This window comes from Pristis pectinata, chromosome 1 (genome assembly GCF_009764475.1).
Source record: "Pristis pectinata isolate sPriPec2 chromosome 1, sPriPec2.1.pri, whole genome shotgun sequence".
In the NCBI taxonomy this organism is placed as follows: domain Eukaryota; kingdom Metazoa; phylum Chordata; class Chondrichthyes; order Rhinopristiformes; family Pristidae; genus Pristis; species Pristis pectinata.
Genome location: NC_067405.1, coordinates 117,907,142 through 117,925,385, shown reverse-complemented (window position 1 = coordinate 117,925,385; position 18,244 = coordinate 117,907,142). Strand labels below are relative to the sequence as shown.

The window sequence follows — 18,244 nt, the reverse complement described above, 5'->3', positions numbered from 1 at the left end:
GAATTACCACGTTTCCAGCAAAGCTTAAAGGTGCAAAATAACGCAAATGCTAAAGACCTGTAATAAAAAGAGGAAACACTAGAAACATACAGCAAGTAGGGTAGCTATGTAGATGGTTAATGTTTCATCTGAAGGGGAAGATAATGGTGATTATAGATTTCAAGCAATGTCAGAATCAAGGAAAGAACCTTTGTTAAGGTGGAAAACAGTCATAATTAAGTGACAAAAGGGATGATAATTATCTAAAGATGGAAACAACATTGTCTGTGGGAGGCAAACATTTTTACTGAAAGCCTAAGAGGAAATGAGTAATCAAGATCTAAAGCTATTAAACTCAATATTGAGTCTGAAGGCTATAATGCACCTAAGAGAAAAATGAAATGCAGTGCAATTGAGGTTGATGAGAACAATGTAGAAGGCCCAGGACAAAGTGAGATGGAGAATTAAAGTGAAAAATGACAGGACGATCAGGGTTAACCACATGGACTAACAATATTCAACAAGACAATTATCGAATCTGCATTTGATATCTCCTAATGTTAGGGATATTATTGCAAACAGTGAATTCAATATACTAAGAAGAAATACAAGTGCATTGGTTTTTATCTGGAAGATATGTTTGGTGTCTTGATGTTGGGATTCATTGAGGTAAAATAAAAGATATTCTCCTCTGCTTGCCTGGGAAGATGCTAAAAGAAGGGTCGTAGCTTTTAAGAATGATGTGTTGATAAAATGGACGAGGTTGTTATGGAGGGAACCATTCCATCCTAATGATTAAAGTGGAGGTGAGAATGTTTTGATAGTGAGGGGCAACTTCTTCACACTGAGGGTGGTGGTTATGTGGAACAAGCTGCCAGAAGAAATTGCAAGTACAATTGCAATGTCTAGAAGACATTTAGACAGGTTAATGGATAGGAAAGGTTTAGAGGAATATGGACTAAATGCAGGCAAACAGGACTAACTCAGGAAAGCATCTTGGTCGACATGGACATGTTGGGCTGAAGGACCTGCTTCCTTACTGTATAACCCTATGGCTTTATGACCTCAGTTGCTGATTCATATTGCATCCGTTGGAACCCTCTATCCCGAACCAAAACTTTTTATTGACCTGTAAACTGCACTTCATCACTTCCTGTGTCAAGTTGACATTAACCCACATATATTCTTCTTCATATCCAATGTGCCTGTGGACCCCTCCATCCTCTGTCCATCATTCCACTCATCCAGCTGTTCTATGCAATAGTGCATGCATTTGCTCCACACTCCTTCTGCATTGTTTGTTCCACCTCCTGACTGCTGCATTTCCATTTCCATTTCCACTGCTCCAGTCTCACATCTGTGTCTAATCTACCAATGAATAATGCCAGGGAAAATTAACTGGTACAAGAGAAATGCAAAATCTACAGAAGTAATTCATGACAGTGTCTTGCTATTCTCATTAGATTTTACCATACATTAATATTTAAAACCAAGAGTGATTGCACATTAATCAGCAGACTGCAGGGTACGATCTCATCCTGAGGTAGATATATATTCACATATAAAGTTAGTTAAGTATATACTTTTTGTTTTACAGTCGATGGATTGAAAATTTAGCCCTACAATGTAAGATTTTAATAGAATGAAAGCACCATTTATAATCTTCCTGAGACATTTCTCCAAAAATTTGTTGAATCATAATTTTTATTTTCTACAAGCAATATATGCAAATCTAATGACTAATATTATGACTAATAACGAAGTTCTTTATTCACTGTTTTAAGTGTGCCAGTTGGTACATCAGGAATGCAATTAATTTTAATCGACAGCCTTTTGTGGTCATACTGTCTAATCTAAGTTAAGGATGACTTTAAATTTGTATAGTAATTGAAACAGTTCATGAAGGATGATTATTATGTCTCATTATTCTTGAGCATTTAAGACTGATTAACCACATCAAGTCAAAGGATTCCAGGCTTTAGAGCTGTTCTCTTGTTCAGTCATACAAATTATACCAATCAGTGCAGCACAGTCGGGAAACACGAACAATCAGGGCATTAATCAAAGGCAAAAGAGATAAATTGATTTTCACTCTGCTATTTAAACAGTTGCTACTTTATATTGTATCTGCAAAGCATTAAATTCATCTGAAATAGTGCCAAATTACTATATACCATAAGCAATGCATCTAGCATTAAATATTCCCTTCAGCTATTAATGGAGACGCTCTAAGTAAAGCTTTTTTAAAAAGAACCCTTTGCTCCAACCCTCCTGAAGGCAGCAACTGACACTGGAATATTTTTCAATCACTTAAATGCCATTTTGTAAAAATTAGTTGCCTGTTAATAATGTACTGATGTTATATTTCCATTATCTTTCAATCAAAATAATATCACTTGGAAATAGAACTTGAGAGGTGAAAAGTAACCATATTTCATGTTATTCTTTTTTCTTTCTCTTTTTATTAACATGTGAGCCGCCATTAAGAAACATGACTGTGGATATCCCAAAGATAGCGCTAGTAGATGCTGTTAACTGTGCATGTCACCCTATAGACATAAGAAAATAAAGAAAGTACAGTGACTATGGTCCAGCCATGGAGATTACTTTGAAAGAGTAGAAATACGTCTGAGTAGATTTCCAAGAATGATGCTAAAGGCTATAATTTAAAAGGTACTCACAATACAATAACTGGATTATTTCCTAGATTAAATTTTATAACATATGGACATTAACTAAGAGGGGAAATAGGAATGTTGCCAGGGAAGACTGTCATTTTGTGTGTTTCATTTAGATCATTGTTGAATTTGCTATTGGCTCTTCAGTTATGTTAACCTAATAATACTATGTAATAATGACAAATTTTGGCAAATGCCTGATATAGTGGTCAATGCAATAGAATATGTTTCAGGATTTAAGGAATAATAAATGTATTCATCACATCACTGGTTCAATACGTACCTCTGAAACAGGGGTCCATTTAAAATAGTGCAAAAGAAAAAATATTATACTTTCATCGTCTCCAGCATACCTCGTAATTTTTGTCACAGTCTGTTTCAGTGAAAGTAGTATTTGCATTAGATACTATTACAAAATTATTTGCATTCTGAAAGAGGTGATTGTCAGAGGTAAGCTGTGTGGACAAAAACTGAAGGTACTATTGTTCCTATTTCCTGTTTCAGCTTGTCACTGTTAGAGGAAGTAAGTACACGTAAATATTGGGTTTATTTCTGATCCAACAGAAAATCCTCAAATTAGTCTTTTGCTAACATTTGCCTTGAGGAGGAATGTAATTATTGACTATTTGCTTCTTGTTAGTTTGTCATTATATCTATTTTGTCATTTGCTTTTTAATCAGATAGCAAAACTTTATCCGTATTCTTTAATTGTGCTTCAGCTAAGGCACTGTCTATTGTATTGCTGGTTTACATATGTTGGTTAAAGCAGTAGATGAATTGAGGGTGTTGACAGTATGCATTTTTTCCGCTCCCAGAAACTCGTGTTGTACACATTTTGGATGCCTGTGCATTGTCAAATGGATGTAATAAGTAGTACACTTTAAGACACTTATTTTATGACTTTATCTTTGTTTCACACCAGTACTCTGCCATAACTCCTTAAGATTCAGTCAAGGGTGGACAAGACTCCAGAAGGTCATGAGATTCTAATGGAAATGTCGCACTGTGGGACTATGCATGGGGACATTTAGAAAACTGGAGTGATTTTGTTAGTATGTATTGAAGATTGGTTTAAGTCAAAACAGATTTGGAATAAAAGAAATGTATTTATACAAGTTGCCTGGCTGTTATGTGGATGCCACAGCGACCAGTACTGGACTCTCAACTATTCACAAGTTATATTATTGACTTGGATGAAAAGGTAGTGTAATATAATCAAGTGAGTTGTGGGAAGGACATGGGAAGACTTTATTTAAGGCTTAAACAAGTAGGCAAGAAGATGGAATAACATTCCAGATTCCAGCCACTTTCTGGGTAAAAACATTCTTCCTCAAATCTCTTCTAAATCTCTTGCTTCTTACCCTAAACCTATGCCCTCTAGATTTATGTACCTGTGCATTGGGTAAAGGTTTCCTACTACCTACCCTATTTTTGTCCCTCATAACTTTGTACATTTCTGTCAGGCCCCCGCTCAGCCTACTCACTGCAAGGATAACAAACCCAAACTATCCGGTTTTCTCTTGTAACTGAAACGCTCCACCCAAGGCAACATCCTGGTGAATTTCCTCTGCACCTTCTCCAGTGTAATCATATCCTTCCTATAGTCTAGTGACCAGAACTGCATGCAGTACTCCACCTTCTGGTTTAACTGATGTTTATTCCAGTTGTACCATAACTTTCCTGCTGTTATATTACACATCCTGCTAATGAAGTCAAGTATCTCCTATGCCTTCTGCACCATCTTATCTACCTATGCTGCCATTTTCAGGGGTCCTTAGACTTGTACAGTGAGGTCTCCCTGTTCCTCAGTACTCCCTAGGGCTCCACCATTCATTGTCTATGACCTACCATTATTAGTCCTTCCACAGTACATCACCTTGAATGTACCGGAATTAAATTACATCTGGCATTGCTCTGCCCATCTTACTAACCAATTAATATCATGCTGTAACCTACCTCTGTTCTCGCTGTCGAAACCACCAGCAATTTTTGTGTCATTTGCAAACTTGCTACTTGTGCTCCCTACAATTTGTATCTAAATTATTAATGTGTATAACCAATATATACTGACCACAGGCTTTCAATCACAAAAAAACAATTCTCCACTCTCACTCTCTGCCTTCTACTACCAAGCCAACTTTGGATCCAATTTGCCAACTTGCCTTTCATCCCATGGGTTCTAAACTTTTTAGACTGGCCTCCTGTGTGGGACCTTGTCAAAGACCTTACTGATGTCCACGTAAGACTACATCAATTGCACTGCCCTCGTCAATACATTTTATTACCTCTTTTGAAAATTCGTCAGACAAGATTTCCCCCTAACAAAACCATACTGACTATCTTTGATTAATCCCTGCCTGTCCAAATGTAGATTGTAATCCCGTCATTCAGAATTTTATTCCAGTAACATCCCTTCCACGGAATTTAGACTGAGAGGCCTATAAATATCTGGCTTATCCCTGCTGTCCTTCTGGAATGAAGATACCACGTTTGGCATCATCGTCATCTGTGGCTAGTGAAGATTGAAAAATCTCTGTCAGCGCTTCAGTAATCTTTGCCTTCCTGCCCATAGCAACTTGGGATACATCTCATCAGGCCCTGGAATTTTATCCACCTTTAAGCCCACTGAGACATCTAATAACTCCTTTTTAATGATAATCTATTGTGGAATTTCACTGCCCCTCCCCCCTCCCCTGAGTTCTCCAACTACAGTGTCCTTCTCCTTAGAGAATACAGATGAGAATTATTCACTTAAGACACATTACATGGAAGTATAAATGCATTTGTGCATTGAAAATTATCATCAAACAATTATTAAGGCAGAAGTTGCTAGCATTAAACTAGAAGAGAAGAAGAATTTGTTGACGTGAGATTTTTTTTGTTTGCAACCAGTTGCACTAGGGTTAAAGAATTTCACCCTTAAATAGATAACTTAGCTCTGCAGTTTGTTCAGGTTAGAAAAATAATATTATGAAGCAGCTTTGATTAATCTCCTTAGAATGAAGGAATCAGGCAAGTTCCTTATTTTCCCCTTTTATCTTGTGGGACATCCTGAATTTATAACTGGTCAACTGCAATAAGTGCATTTTGCTTAATAAGTATATCTTAAATTTAAAAATAAGCGAATAAATATTATTTGCTTAATAAGTATTATTAAGCTGTGATAGCTTTTGTTTAAATCGCGAACATTGTAATTTGCCTCGGACGTAATTTTTTAATTTCATCTTTTTATGGTCGTTTCTCCTAGAGTTCCAATAATAACTTGAAGTAAGCACTTGTTATTTGTGCAAATGTTTGTTGTAATTAAATGATACTTTGCAGAAATTAACTGCTTACAAAAATTGAGTTTTCTATTGTGAAATGTTAGATTGCAGATTTCCCATTCTAAGTTTGCCGTAGGTTAACCACCAGGTCGGATCGGTGGTAAAGAAAGTGAATGCTATGTTGGCATTCATTTTGAGAGGTATAGCGTCTAAAAGCAAAGAAGTGTTGATGGGGCTCTCCGGGGCATTAGTGAGGCCTCATCTGGAATACTGTGTACAGTTTTGGGCCCCATATCTTAGGAAGGATGCGCTGATGTTGGAGAGGGTTCAGAGGAGACTTATGAGGATGATTCCTGGAATGAAAGGGCTTACATATGATGAGCATTTGTCGGCTCTTGGACTGTACTCGCTGGAGTACAGAAGAATGAGAGGGGACCTCATAGAAACATTTAAAATGTTGAAAGGACTGGACAGAGTAGATGTGGCCAATCTGTTTCCCTTGGTGGGTGAGTCCAGGACCAGAGGGCACAATCTTAGAACTAGAGGGTACAGGTTTGAAACAGAGATGAGGAGAAATTTCTTTAGCCAGAGGGTAGTGAATTTATGGAATTCCTTGCCACGTACAGCAGTGGAGGCCAGATCATTGGAGGCATTTAAGGAGGAGATTGATAGATATCTAATTAGTCAGGGTATCAAGGGATATGGGGATAAGGCTGGAAATTGGGGTTAGAATAGTTTTTTTGTCTCCCCCCATTTCTCATTCTTTTTCTTTTTTCCCTTTTCTTTGGAGCAGACTCGATGAGCTGAATGGCCTACTTCTGCTCCCTTGTCTTGTGATCTTGTGATAACATTTCTTGCCTCTCTTTCCATCTTATACTTGTTTGCGTCTGTGAACAAGAGAAGCTACATCACATTGGGAGTGCTGAAACATAAGCAGAGAATGCTGGAAACACTCAGCAGATCAGGCAGCATCTATGAAGAGAGAAATAGGATTAGTGTTTCTGGTTGACAACCTTTCATCATGTTGGCAGAGCTGACTTTTCTCTTACTCACAGGTTCGACCTGTATTTTAAGGATACACCATTTGAATTTGAATTTAAAATGAAATTTATCATCTTGCATTTCAAGTAAAATTGAAGGAGTGCATCTGGGCAAAAAGTGCTAGGATGAGAATTTTAAAAATTCTTGTCAGTATAACTGCTTGAACAGTATTGAAGCATCCTGGAAAATTAGGCGCATTATACATGGCTAGACTGCATGATCCAAATTCAATTACATTTCCAATCTTTTAAGAAAGACTAAAGTCTTTAAGGAAAATCTATAATGAAGGCATTAAAAAATGAATCTGATGGGTAAATGATATCATTCTGAAATATGCTATTTTTGATTTACAAATATAAACTATAAATACGTTGGCATTAAGTTCCTCTCCTACTCTTCCTACAATTGACACCTTCCTGGTTCCTCACCTCTCATTTTAAAAAACACCTTGGTTAAGTGCTTCTTCTCTCACTGACAGCAAGAAGACCCTGGGGGAAAGGGTTTCCCATGCTTAAGTGTACAATTAAAGGAGTGCCATTGGAAGTGTAGGGTTTATACTTACAAAAAAAATCAAAATCCCTAGTCGATGAACTTCTATGTTGACCCTGCTTCTGTACTGAGAGGAGGTTTTAGTCCTCAGCATAATCTTGCATAGTTAAAATAACCATGTTAATATACTCACTCACTGCTTTCCTGTGGGTTGCTGAACTGTCTTTGAGTGGGGCAGCCACTTAAAGACAAGGACATGTACGCTGCTTTCAATATGGATGTTGGCTTCATATTAGATCTTGAAAGCTTCTCCAGAAATTTTAAGCCAAGGGCTAAGCTGCAGTGCCTTCCCCACCAGGGTGATCCTGATCTTGAAGTGTCCCACAGTGATAAGCCATTTTAAATGTTTTTCTGTTTCTTTATGTCAGAGGAAGCAGGAGTGTTTCTGTGGGCCAGCACAGACATTTGAGGTCTTTCTGCCTTGGAATCCCCTGGCCCTCCTATGATGGCAATGCCCAGTCCTCCTTTCAGGGAAACCTTTGGGTGGGATACTGGTGCTAAGACGGCCGAGGCTTGGGTTTTAAATCTCCCAATCCTTGCATTGAAATTGGTTTATTATTGTCACATATATCAGGATACAGTGAAAAACTTTGTTTTGCATGCTATCCAGACAGATCATTCCAAACATAAGTACATTGAGATTGTAGAAAGGGAAAAGCAATAACAGAATGCAGTATGTAGTGTTACAGTTACAGAGAAAGTACAGCGCAGGTAGACAAATACGTGCAAGGGCCATGACAAGGTAGTTTGAGAGATCAAGAGTTCATCTTTATCAGACAAGAGGTCCATTCAAGAGTTTTATAAAAGCTGTCCTTGAGCCTGGTGGTATGTGTTTTCAAGCTTTTGTATCTTCTACTTGTTGTGCTTTTCAGACCTCATCTGTGTGACTTGCATCAGGGAATACAATTCAGACCGTGGAGTTCAAACTTCAGTGAAGTGATACATATAATATTTTTCTGACGCAGCATCTCAACCTAAAACGTCGACAATTCTTTTCCCTCCACTGATGCTGATTGGCCATCTGAGTTCCTCCAGCAGTTTGCAGTCTCTTGTGTCTCAACTATTTTTCTTCTCTGATTGCTTACAGCCCATTAGCCTACAGTCTTGGTTTATTTATTTTACAAACTGCATTTCCTGGAATGTGTTCTCTGCTATCTCTTATTTAATGCTGCCCAGCAGTAGAATGTGTTTGTCTAGTTGCTATGTTAAAGAATTCCTCTTCAGTTGTTTTTCCTCCAATTGTTTCACTCCAACTGTAACACGCAAACTGAATTGCGAACAGCAAAGATTGCATCATTATTTATGAAGTACAGAGTCCTTTACTGCCAGTTTTAGCTCAACCCTTAGTGTTTATCTAAAGTGGCATAATGCCAATCTTTGGCATCTTTTTTTCCTATCAGCTGAGAATGACGCTTAATGACGTCTTGGTTTAATAGTATTTTGCAATTGCTGCAGATGAAGGAGGAAGTTGGAACTCCATTGTAAAGACTTCGATTCTGGCCCAACTTGGCAGGGAAAATAAACTGATCAAACTGCATTATGAGCAACAGGTAGGACTTTAAAAAAAACAATGTGATTACTGCTTTAAACTTCTAGGGTTTGTTTTGGCTGTTACTGACAATAAGGAGATATCAATATCAGCTAATCTGATTTAGCTGTTGCTGACCTAGGAATTATAATTACACAGACTTTCTGTAAATTGTTGATCTTGGAAGAGTAAGTAATTGTACAAACTTTTGCAGATTGATTGAACTGCAGTTTGTGCATTGAGATCTTACAAGAAACACAGTATAACTCTGTATAGAGACTGTCAATTTAAGTGCAGTGTATGTTTCCAGAACCAGTGTGAAAGCATCAATAACCTCATCCTTTTGTGGTTTCTTGCAAGTTGAAGTTCTACTCCAGTGCCTTTGTTTTAACTTTTATGGTGAATGCCTATACAGTATATATGGATTTAAGTTTAATATGGTTACAAGAACCTGAGTCATTGTTTAAACTGATAAGGAAAATAACAAGTTCATCTTTATATGTACATTTCTGTTCAGAATTCTTCATTGTTCACACAGAGAGCAGTGGGAGCCTAGCAGCATAATCACTGATTACCCCAATGTCAAACCATTAACTATGATGTAATAGAGCATGTGTTTATTTTGAACCCGATTGTGTCCAAACCTGAACTTTAACCTTCACAAAGCTCTAGCTCATGTAACAACTCATGCCTTTTGTCACAAGATGCCCACATTATTAACAACTTCCGTAGGATACCTCTGTCTGAGAATGGTTCTCAAGTCTTCAGCTTTACCTTAAATTCCTCCATAACCTTACACCACCCTATTTGAGTATTATATCCAGTTGTGGACGCCTTTATAATTGTCTACTCCATTGATAGCAGATTTACTCCATGCTGACTTTTGGTATCCGTCTCTTCAGTGACTATGCCCTGTGCTCTGGAATTCTTCCTTTGCTCATTGTCAACTGCTATAGAAATATTTTGTTGAATTCTTGCAAATGCTGTCTTGACAAGGGTAAATTGGCCAATGCCAATCCCCATCTAAATAGTCAAGAGTTATTGCTGCACTTACTTACCAAAGTCTGACAGCTTTAAAAATAATTAGCCTCATGGACTTTCTTAGATATTTGATCCCACCTAGCTGAAATTTCAGTTGGCCCTACCTTACTCATCTTTAATGCAGCCATGATCAATCAGTAAACACAGAAGACTTAATAGTTCAGCAATGCCTTCTGTTACGAAATGCCCATTATTGAATATTGTGTAGACTTTTCTAAATGGGGACAGAATTCAGAAATCAGAGGTGTGAAGGAACTTGGGAGTCCCAGTTCAGGAGTTCCTTAAGGTTAACTTGCAGGTTGAGTTGGTAGTAAAGAAGGCAAATGCAATGTTAACATTCATTTCAAGAGAACTAGTACATAAGAGCAAGATTGTACTGCTGCGGCTTTATAAGATGTTGGTCAGACCACCTTTGAAATATTGTGAGCAATTTTGGGCCCTGTTTCGAAGGAAAAATGTGCTAGCCCTGGAGAGGGTCCAGAGGACGTTCACAAGAATGATCCCAGGAATGAGAGGCTTGGCGTATGAGGAGTGTTTGATGTCTCTGGGCCTGTCCTTGATGGAGTTCGGAAGGATATGTGGGGATCTCATTGAAACTTACCAGATACTGAAAGACCTAGATAGAGTGGACATAGAGAGTATGTTCCTGTTAGTAGGAGAGTCTAGGATCCAAGGGCACAGCTTCAGAATAAAGGGATGTCCCTTTAAAACTGAGATGAGGAAGAATTTCTTCAGCCAGAGGGTGGTGAATCAGTGGAATTCATTGCCACAGATGGCTGTGGAGGCCAAGACATTGGGTGTATTTAAGGCAGAGATTGATAGGTTCTTGATTGGTAAGGGGGGGAGGGGGTGGGTTAAAGGTTATGGGGAGAAGGCAGGAGAATGGGGTTGGGAAAAAAAAGTCAGCCATGATTGAATGGCGGAGCAGATTCGATGGGCCAAATGGCCCAACTCTGCTTCTATATCTTATGGTCTTATCCTATTCTGTCCTCAATATATGGAATTAGTTTATTTCAATGTCTGTATAGATATCCTTTCCCACCTTCCTCGCCAGTCTCCAAAGAATATACGTAATGTTTCTGTGGACATGATTAGAGGATATAAAACAAACAAAATTGACAATCAAGATAGATGTTGTCACTGAAAGTTGCCACACAGGTGAATAGGGTAGTTAAGAAAGCTTATGGGATGTTAGCTTTCATAAGTCATGGGATCGAGTTTAAGAGCCGCGAAGTAATGATGCAGCTTTACAAAACTCTGGTTAGACCACACTTAGAGTATTGTGTCCAGTTCTGGTCGCCTCATTATAGGAAGGATGTGGAGGCATTGGAGAGGGTGCAGAGGAGATTTACCAGGATGCTGCCTGGATTAGAGAGTATGGACTATGAGGAGAGACTAAAGGAGTTAGGGCTTTACTCATTGGAGAGAAGGTGGATGAGGGGAGACATGATAGAGGTATACAAAATATTAAGAGGAATAGATAGAGTGGACAGCCAGCGCCTCTTTCCCAAGGCACCAATGCTCAATACAAGAGGGCATGGCTTTAAGGTAATGGAGGGGAAGTTCAAGGGAGATGTCAGAGGGAGGTTTTCACCCAGAGAGTGGTTGGTGCATGGAATGCGCTGCCTGGGGTGGTGATGGAGGCTCATACATTGGTGAAGTTCAAGAGGTTGTTAGATAAGCATATGGAGGAATTTAAGATAAGGGATATGTGGGAGGAAGGGGTTAGATAGCCTTAGATGTGGTTTGAAGGGCGGCACCACATGGTGGGTCGAAGGGCCTGTATTGTTCTATGGTTCTATGGTTTAATGCTGCTTTAGCCAATTTTAATCAAGCTGTCATTGAGCAGGCCATAAATGCCTTCAGTTTTTGTGAACTGGAGAGAGTAAAACTTGGACATGGCTTTCTTCTCTGAGAACCATCCAATAGGTCTTGTTGGAATTGTGCAGTTGTTATTCATTTCAAATGGGATCGCATTTTTGAGATGTTGACTAGTCAATTTTCCACAAGTTTGCATTCTTTATGTTGAATTTATAACTAATTTTCACAAGGAATGCAAACTTATGCAAAACTGGAGACTGCACTAGGAAGTGATGCATGCTACTCTTAAGAGGGAAAATTTAAGAGCTACTGAATGAATGGGAAAAGGTAAAGCGTTTAAATCAAAGTTGAAGATTTTTATTGCTATTGTGTGCCTTGTGTATTCCAGAAACTATCCTAAAATTGTTTTAATTCTATTCAGAAGTGCGCAATATTTTATAGAGTGCAGTCAGTGTTAACTTGATAAAATACCAAAGGTCAAGTGTAGGAGAGAATATTCTCAGTTTCTAAATAATTTATAAAGCAATATCACATTAAATACTGCTAGCTTTAAAATGTGGGAATATCAGAGAAAATCAGGATGCTGTGATTAATCAAAGAACGATCAGGAGCTGTAACGTTAGAATGGATTGTGTGCAAAATGTTAACAAAATGCAAATAAAGTATTTTTATGCAATATACATAACTCATTGCTGTACTGACCATTGTTAATAGGCTGGAATGTGCAATACTTAACAGGACTATTTTTAAATGGCTCATGTCCGCCAATTCAAAATGTTGTTCAATGAAACTTCGATCCGAGGTTAGAGCACACAATCTGGCACATTGTTTTCTGGATGATGATCAATATAAAACATACTATAGCATTAAGGAGCATAGATTGTTCCTGATGTCTTTATGAACACTCAATTCTTGAACAACAGTAAGCCGGTTACCCTGTCATTCTCATTTTCTGTAAATGGAATTCTGAATGTATAAATTGTCTATTACACTCATATAGCAACATTGACTCCAGAACAAGGTTCAAACATGAATAATGTCCACTTAAGCAGGGTACAGGCAAGAACCTATATAGCTATTTTTGGCTTGGAGTTAACATTTGCTAAAGTGGAGAAAATCTGAGAGGAAACAAAAATCAAAACAAGTACTTGTTATTGATAGCATTAATAATAAATTCATATAGCATAGGAGGAGGCCTGTGCTATTTGAATCTATTATTAATAACACTACCTGTGTTGTCCCCCTCACCAGCAAAAAAAAAGCACAATTTTAAAGCTTGTAATAAATCTTGCATTCCTCTCTGTTCCAGCACAAATTATCTCACTTTGTAACATAAAATAATCAGCTCTACTTCATTGAAATTTCAAAGCCAGAACAAACAACCACATCAGTTTTTCAGGAAATCGAGAATCTGAATATTGCATAGTATTAGTGGTTGAAAATATCCTTTCTCATAAGACCCTGTTACCAATGTTAACTCTTATATTTTGTGAGCTCAGCAGACTTAAGCACATTCAAATTCAGTAATGAATTTACTACACTAATGCAGAAGGTCACAGTATCCTAAAGTTGGAGGCGAGGTATTCGAAACTTGAAACCATAAAGATTATGGCATAGAAGGAAACCATTTGGCCTGATGAATCTGTGCTAGCTCTTCAAAAGAGCAGTTGTGCTTATCCCGTTCCTTTTCTCTGTTTGTAACCCCATTGAATCATTATCCTTTTTGGGTAAAGAGTTTCATATCTCTGATCTTTTTTGTCTCTTTATCTGCCTTCTGGGTCTGTTCCAATTGTTTTAAATTTATGCCTTCTAGTTGGTAACAACCCCCCTGGAGGCTATAGTTACTCCACTGTTCTGTTGAAACCACTCATCCTCTTGAAAACATCTTTTGGGTCACCAGTTAACCTGCTTGGTTAAGGAATGAATCCTTAATCTTTTAAACACCTTCCAATGACAGAAGCCCTCCATACTCTAGCCTTTCAGAAGTTTATTAATCTTATTTGCAGTATGGTTCCAGAAATTGTGCACAATATTCCAAAGGAGGCATAAATAATGTTTGCAGTAAAGTTGTAATATATGATCTGTTTTTCTATATTCTTTGGCACTCCTTATAAACTCCAATAAAGCAAGCTTTCTTAATCAAACAATTAGTTTATTGCACCACCTTCAAGGATTTGCATCTATGTACTTTATAATAAATGACACAATTTTATATATGGTCTGCAGCGTCTGAGTTATTTAGTAACCTCGTGGGTAAGCAACTAAACAGACTCATAGACTCAGAGCTCAGCAAGCACATATCCACCTATCCATCAAGTAAACAGTCTTTGGAAGGATGATGCGAGTCAGTGTTGATGTGTCCCTCTGCTATCTTTCCATTCTTGCATCTTTCAGCTCTGTAACCACCTGGTCATGTGTTGTTGTTTGGTTGAGCATAACTGATTGTAGTTACATGTTCATGGGTTTCTAGTTCTTCCGTCATTACGGTCATTGATTTTGTGTGTTGTTCAGATACAAAGTCAGAGGCTGAAGGCATGCAAGTTTCTGGCACTCTCATCTGTCTCCAGTGCTCTTATCTCCAACACTTTCCTTTAGAGCTTTGTCAGTTCTGTCAATGGAAAGATCATGATAAAGATGAATGGTTGCCTGGACAATGATAACATGTTTCCCAGCCAAGACCATCTCTTTTGCTCAAGTGACCTGGTCCAGTAAGGAAGACCACACTCAAATCAATCTCATTGTGCATCGTCTAGAAGTAAGTTGAAGCTGCAGGATCATAACAATTTCATTAAGCCATAAGTCATAAGAGTCATACAGCATGGAAACGGGCCCTTTGGCCCAACTCATCCATGCTGACTATATTGCCCAATGAGCTAGTCCCATCTGCCCACATTTTGCACATAGCCCTCTAAACCCCTCCTATCCATGTACTTATCTAGATGGCTTTTAACAACAAGGAAGACATTGATTGTTTCCGTGAGCTTCTGGCTGCAGGTTCCAAATTTCTAGCTTTCAACAGTTTCTGAAGACACTGGGTTAAAATGACTCCATAATATTGCAGCAACTTAACTGAACTGGGCATCAACCAGGCTATAAGATGCTAATAGATTAATGCAACAGAAGTACATTTGCACTAGAAGGAATGGCCTTTCCCTGCTGATTCCCCAATAGTGACATAATCATGACCTCCTGTCACATCTGTAACACTGTTGGCACGGTAGAGTTGTGAATGGGTAGTGAATACTTCCCATGACTTCATTTACTCTATGAGCCTCTCAGTGTGTATAGTTTGTGTTTGGACTACCATTTTACACCATTGTTCACTCTTTGCACATCTTTGGACTTGGAATGTTTTCGAATTTGTTCAGTCTCACTTTCTCTCCAAGCACATTCAGCAAGCCTCTACAGACAACTGTAACAGCCAGAGAGCAGTTAATCATGTGACTCTGTACTTAATAAGGTTACAGCCTTAAAGTCACAGTCACCCTTTAACATCCAATACTAAATTCATTATGCATTCTTTCCCTATAAGCCCTGCCAGGTGCTTCACGTAACACTTTTCCTCAATGAACTCCATCTGCTGTGTGTCTGCCCACTCCACCCTCCTGATATCTACAAACATCTACTGTTTGTCAATTTTTTTCTATTATATGCAATACTTGCTATATTGTATTCATTGTAGATCTTGATGATTATCAAAATAATCTCTGGGAGCCTTGCCTCATTATTCATGATTGCTTCGGTGTGGCTTTGTAATTTCTGAATGTTCTAGCTCTATGAATGTTTAATATCCTTGATCCTCTAAAACATGAGCTTTTTGATAGATATTAACTGCATTCTTTCCTGAGTTTTGTGATGTAGGTATTTAAATAAAGCACACATTAGACATTCTTACGTTGCAGCAGTTTATAACTCTGCCCTCTCTGTGAAATGACAAACTCTGAATTATCTTGCTGCAGCCTACAATTTAATTTTTTAAAAAGCCATAAATGTGATGAATAGAGAAAGGGGACTATAGTTATGTCAGTATTAGAATGCTGAACCTTAAAATATAATTGAAGTAGAAAATGTTCAAGCTTCTCTCTTTAAATTTTGAAAAATAGTTTCACTAAAGAGAATTATTTATGTGAATGTACAGATCAATTTTCAGTAGTAAAAATATTTGCTTTCCCAACTACTTTTTAGATTTTCTCAGTAGTAGATCGTCCTTTTAAAACATCATGATCATCACATACCCCAGATACAAAGTGAACAAGCCTACCAGTGCTGAATACACCTTTACATCTAAATAATTAATCTACTGTACAATAAAGGTAATCTAATCATCATTGTAGAGAGATCAGATATACTGTCTCAGTGTTGAACAGGAAACATTAGGCATGGTATTTACTTATTTATCATGCTTTTGCTAGTTGGCCTGGACCAATTTGAAACATAGATGCATGTAAAATTTATAGCACAGAAGAAGGCCACTCAGCCCATCAGGTCTGTGCCAATTACAAAAAAAGAACTACCCAACCTAATTTTATCTTCCATCATTAAGTCTGCAGGTCACAGCTCTTCAAGTCCACATCTAAGCATATGTGATGGGGCTTTCTGCCTTTACCATCTTTCAGGCGGGGGGGTGGGGGGGAGAGAAATGTAGTAGTCATAGAGGATGCCATAGTTAGGGGAACAGACACTGGTCTCTGCAACTTAGACAGTGAGTCCCAAAGGCTGTGTTGCCTGCTTGGTGCTAGGGTTATGAACATTTCTTCTGGGTCGGAAAATAAATTGAGGTTGGAGGGGAAGAGTCCAGTTGTCATGGTCCACATAGGCACTAATGACAGAGGTAGGACTAGGAAGGGGGTTCTGCTGGGGGATTGTGAGGAGTTTAGGGCAAAATTGAAAAGCAGAACCACAAGGGTGATAACATTTGAATTATTACCCGAGTGACATGCAAATTGACAAAGGGCAAATAGGATTTGAGAGGTTAAGGTGTGGTTCAAAGTGATGTAAATTGGTTTATTATTGTCACATGTACCAAGGTACAGTGAAAAACATCTTGCATACCATCCATATATACAGATCATTTCATTATAACAGTGCATTAAAGTAGTACAAGGTAAAACAATAACAGAATGCAGAATAAAGTGTTACAGTTACAGAGAAAGTGCAGTGCGGGTATACAATAAGGTGCAAGGGCATAACGAGGTAGATTGTGAGGTCAAGAGTCCATCTAGGGGACAGCTCTCTAGGGGACCGTTCAGTAGTCCTACAACAGCAAGATGGAAGCTGTCCTTGAGCCTGGTGGTATGTGTTTTCAGGCTTTTGTATCTTCTGCCTGATGGGAGGGGGATGTGTGGGAGAAATGAGTTACAATTCATGGGACATTGGTATCAGTTCTAGGGAAGGAGAGAGCTGTTCTTTTGTGACGGGCTTCATCTGAGCCATGCTGGGATCAGTGTCCTGGCTATTCTCATAAATAGAGTTGAAGAAATGAGACTGGTGGCATAGGATAGTTGACAAGCAAAGTATGACACACTAGGGCAGAAAATGTGAATAAAGTTTGGCAGCATAAAGCAAGTCCAGAGTTAGTAAAATCTGCAAAAAATTAAAGTTTAATATTCTTTATTTGAATGCACATAGCATTTGAAATAAGATAGATGAGTTGACAGCACACAGGGTAACATGTATGTATGGTCTAACAGCTTTTATGGAGAACTGGTTGCAGGGTGACCAGGACTGGGTGCTCAGTATTGCAGGTTATACTATGTTTCAAAAGAACAGGCCAAAAGGGAAAGGAGACAGGGTAGCATTGTTAATCAAGGAAGGATTGGAGCAGTGTTGAGTTGTGGTGTAGAGGCAGTGGGCAGTAATGTAGGATCAATTTAGATTGAACATCAACAGCATGGGGAAAAGACACAGGTGGGTGTAGTCTATAACCCAAAAATGTGACCTCTTGTTAAGGCAAGACATAAATGGGGAACTATCCAGAGCATGTCTGAAGAGAACTGCAGTTGTCACGGGAGATTTGAATCTGCATATTAATTGGATGGACTAAATTGGCAAGGGTACTGTAGAAAAAGATTTTGTGAAATGCATCTTGGATTGCTTCTTAAAGCAGTATGTTATAGAACCTACCTGGGAACAGGTTATTTTACATTTGGTCATGAGTGAAGAGGAAAGATTAATAAGAGATCTTGTGGTTAAGAGGTAGTGACCACAATATAATAAAATTCCACATGCGGTTTGAGGGTGAACACCCCAGGACCAAAACCACATGTTCTAGTGCATGAATCACAAAATTTTAGCTGGCAGGTCCAATAAGTAGTTAAGAAGGCAAGCGGCATGTTGGCCTTTAT

The 18,244-nt window shown here is 38.4% G+C and overlaps 1 long non-coding RNA gene across 5 annotated transcripts in view; it reads left to right on the top strand.

Moving 5' to 3' along the window:
* The first annotated feature begins 8,964 nt into the window (after positions 1 to 8,964).
* Positions 8,965 to 18,244, top strand: part of LOC127577418 (uncharacterized) — a 37,264-nt gene continuing 27,984 nt past the window's right edge. For 2 of the 5 annotated variants that reach the window (XR_007957376.1, XR_007957375.1), the window contains exon 1: positions 8,965 to 9,060. This is a non-coding gene — a long non-coding RNA (uncharacterized LOC127577418). The remainder of the gene's footprint in view (positions 9,061 to 18,244) is intronic. The other 3 variants (XR_007957377.1, XR_007957374.1, XR_007957378.1) reach the window with 2 other exon arrangements.